We start from the raw sequence: 4,458 nt of genomic DNA, 5'->3' as shown, positions 1-4,458 counted from the left end.
ACTCAGATCAGCAAGTGAAATACTATCAAATTTATTGTCAGCAATTTGAAATATTAATTCTTGTTTTGTATTCACAGGATATTTTTATAACATTCAATAGGGCACCAACAGAGCTGACCTCCAGAAATCACCTTAAAACAGATTCTACTCTAAATATCTCTTTGTTGCACAGCTCATTTCTGAATGGCACTAGAGGAGGTACATGTGAATGTTTTGTGATAAGTCTAATTCATTAGTTTAGTTTTAGTTTTCAACTTCTCCACTACCACAGAAGGTATGTTACTGTGTGTTCTGGGCCCTAAGTCCACATTTTCTGAAACATATTTAGTATTAAAAAACATTTTTTTTCACAAATCATGAATCATGATGGGACTCCCTTCTTTCCTTTGGCTCAAGTGTCTTTTTCATGAAGGTTACACTATGGATGCCATCTTAATACCTCACCGCATTCACGTAGTTGCTGATTAACTTTCTTATACAAAAGTTTGGATTTGGTGTTTATCTTGTAGTCCTATAGCACTCATTCCTTCCATTCAAGATAGTGACAGTACCTAACACCTGAGAGGGTTGCTGTCCCTTTCATTCATACCCACCCCTTTTCTTTTGCAAAGTTGCTTAGCCAACAAGCTTCTTCAAAGAAATTCTGTGCTTCCTTTGAAAATAATATTTGATACTCAGTTTTTTCAAAGTAGTTTTCATCTCTGTATTTCTCAGTGTATATATCAATGGATTGAACATAGGAGCAATGATAGTATAAAAGAGCGCAAATATTTTCTCAAGAAAAGTTGTAGGAGCTCTAAAGTAAATAAAGATCACAGGCACAAAAAATAAGATGACTACAGTGATATGAAACCCACAGGTAGAAAGAACTTTTTGTCTTCTCTCAGCTGAATGATTTTTTAAGCTGAATAATATAATTCCATAAGAAACAGATAATACAGCAAAGATAAGTAAGGCAGTCATACCTGCAAAGGCAATCACAAGGATACCATTGATGTAGATATCAGTACAAGCAATTTTTAGGAGAGGAAAAATATCACAGAAGTAGTGATTGAGTTCATTAGGACCACAGAAAGGTAACCTGATTGCCGTAAAAAACTGAGGCAAGGCATGGACTGCCCCAACAGCCCAAGCAGCTAAGAGTGGGAGGTTCCATCACATCCTGTTCATGATCACCACGTAGTGGAGAGGTTTGCAGATGGCAACGTAGCAGTCAAAGACCATGGCAGTAAGAATAAAGATCTCAGTGCCTCCAAAGAAGTGCATGATAAGGACCTGCAACATGCAGTTACCATGCATTACCATAGGAAATGTTTTTTCTTTCCACTAGCAGGTCTCCAATTAATTTGGGTGTAACACTAGAGGTATAGCAGATGTCTATGAAAGATAAGTGGCTGAGGAAATAGTACACTGGTTGGTTACAAAGAGGACTGCATTGAATGGAGACAAGGATCAGAAGGTTTCCCACCAACAGAGCAAGACAACGGAAGAAGAAGAAGAATATAAAGCAAAATATTTGGATGTTCTGGTCATATGAAAGTCCTAGAAGAATGAATTCTCACATGTTTCTATGGCTTTCCACTTGTGTTTGGTATAGGTTATATACCAATTCTTTACATTTCTGAAAAAAAGAATATACAAACGGGTGAAAACAGTATGAACACAATAATATAAAATTCTCTAAAAAAAGATTAACATGAAGATAATCTTAATATTAATTATTGATGATTGAATTAATTTTAAAAATGTGTATTCTCTCATTTCATAAATGTACAGATTAATTTAAATGTAAACTATATTATAATTATAATAAAATCCTATAGATTCACTAAATACTACTTGTAATTATTTTAAATATTTAAATATGAGTTTGAAAATAAAACATTTCATTGCTGTTAATTTTTTTTTTACAAAACAAAGAAAGCTAATTGACCTAAGACAAGAAAAGTTTATTTTGCATATTTTTCAATTTTTGTGGCTATATATATTAGGTCAACTTTCCTTCTTTTTATAGGTTCAGATTCCCTGATTTATCTGGGAATGAATCCAAAAATAATCCACCCAGATTGGTCTGCCAAACATTAATTTGGGTATATATATGCTTCCTTGCTTGTGATCAAATACTGCCAACCTGTCATAGTAAACCAGTGTAACTGCTGTTGCGTTCAAGGATAATTGATAAATATACCTTAGGAAAGAATGCCAACTAATGACGTCAAGTGAAAAAAATCATCAGCAAATTATCATATTTATATTTCATGTGTTAATACAATTTAAAAATACATACTGATATTAAAGTTTATGGCAATTGGTAAAGAATAGGTACAATTGTGAAATTGCCCAAGTATGTTTGACTTTTGCTAGAAATTTCATGCAAAAACCAATGTCAATAAAAGGAGGTAATGCGATGGTAACTTTTGGTCAGTTATCTTTCAGCTTTTGTTTCAATGTTGAATAAAGGAAAATTTCATGGATTTTTGTCTTTTGTATCTAACATGTAATTTTAAGACTATTTAACTAAGCATAGGATAGAAATACTTCACTTCTGGTGGCCATTTTATCCACTGATAAGATATTCTCTCTCCACAGTGGGTTTGCAAAAGCCAGCATACCTTGTGTATGACAGTCATATCTTGGCCCACAGGTGTCTGTTTTGGAAAACACTGAATGCCTTGATAGTCAGGTATAATTCTCAAACTAATTGTTTAAGCTTTCTAAAGTCTCTTCTTAAAATTAGGATATCATTACATAATTCATAAGTTAATGAGGAATATGAAATATCCCAGGGACAGATCTCATTCATAACACACACTTCTTTTCCTCTTACACTCTCTCTTGTTTGAGTGAGCAGTTTAGCAACCAAATTGTCATGCCTACATGTAAACCTGAGTATAACAAAAAATGTTTTTAAAAAATTCAGCCATAGTTTAAACATGTGCAATCAGATACACTTCAATAATATGATCATGAAAAAATTAATTAGTTTGGTGATAGGCCAGTTATCTTAGGACATTTTTAACACATATCACTTGCCTGAGTTTTCCGGCACTATGAAAATAGATTGAAAATGTTTATTTCTTTCCTAGGCTTGAATAAATCTTTTACATGTTTCATGCCATCAGCATAGGAGCAGAAGCTCTTACATTTAACTTAAATTTGTCAGGACATATTTAGGTTCCCTCTTAATGTTTTAAAATGCAGCATGTTATAAATTTATTTTGGTTGATTCATGTGAAACTAGTCTATGTAAGAAGGCAGGTATTTTGAAACGGAAAAGTCCTTAATATTTGTAGATATTCAATCCCAAACTGAGCATTTTTTTTAACAGTGATATGGAAGAATTTATATAAGGATGATATGAGACCCAATGAAATTCACTGCCAACTTGAAAATGCTTTAATGTGAAATTTAATTATTATTAATATTTTTCATTTAAATAATGCATGATTAAAACTAAAGTATGCTCCAGCATTTTTATGCTAATCAAATGATCACATGCTATAAGAGAAGTAAAACCTTTTAGAAGGAATATATAGCAAAAATACATACACAACATAAATAAGCCTAATGCAAACCTGGTTGATGGGACACTTACCACAACAGTGAGTGACATGGATAATTCACTACCTACAGACCTGAGTGGCCGTCAGGTTAATTTGAGTATGCATCAGTAATATTTCCAGCCCACGCCCCCAGATACTTACTCTGCCAATTTGTTTCCAGTATAAACAGTTGGAATTAAGTGCAGAGAAATGAAAACCAGTTAACTCAAACACATTCAGATTAGTTTTCTCAAATATTTTGTAAACTCAGCACATCTTCAACCTTCAACCAGGGATTCCATGGAAAGTGGGCTTAACATTTCACTAAAGTGATCAGTGATGCAAGAAGTACATCCTTATCTATCAGGAAAGCAGCCTACTAATTTGGAATGTTGATTTGATCTCAATACTAGCTGACTAAATAATAAAGAGCATTTTTAAATTCTTGAAAGACCAGCACCAGTATATAGGTCTTAGATGTCATCTATTTCATGCCAATGTCTGAAGAAAATTGGTTAGGAAGAACACAACAGAAACTTAAGCATCTAAGCAAAACTTAATAGGTCTTTGAAGGTTCTAAATAATTATGTTCCTAAAAGCATTTCTGAACAGATCAAGGCCAAATGTTGCCAAGCCACTGCCCATGGTAAAGTCCCTGGGTCCCCAGTTTGTTTACTTTCCACATTTATCTCAACTTGCCTTAGGAATTTTTTTCTCTGGGGACCCTCAAAGCTGTAGTCAAGAGCAATTCATGAAAGTGTCTGCCTTGTGTTCTTCCATCATTCTGAAGAATAGGAGGGAATTAGTACAACCTGTAAGAGCATTAGGTTGTCTTGCAATAAAACCAGAAATGAAATAGGACAAAGAGAACCGAACATGGGCAGTTACATTCTCAGTGTGGACCATTATCAAGATC

General features: G+C 33.7%; 1 pseudogene; it reads right to left on the bottom strand.

The window, feature by feature from the left end:
- Positions 1–615: 615 nt before the first annotated feature.
- LOC110258879 lies at positions 616–3,668 on the bottom strand (annotated as a pseudogene).
- Between the last annotated feature and the right edge of the window lie 790 nt (positions 3,669–4,458).

This window comes from Sus scrofa, unplaced genomic scaffold (genome assembly GCF_000003025.6).
Source record: "Sus scrofa isolate TJ Tabasco breed Duroc unplaced genomic scaffold, Sscrofa11.1 Contig53, whole genome shotgun sequence".
Taxonomy (NCBI): Eukaryota; Metazoa; Chordata; class Mammalia; order Artiodactyla; family Suidae; genus Sus; species Sus scrofa.
Note: the sequence above shows the minus strand (reverse complement) of the source record. Positions and strands in the feature narration are given on the sequence as shown.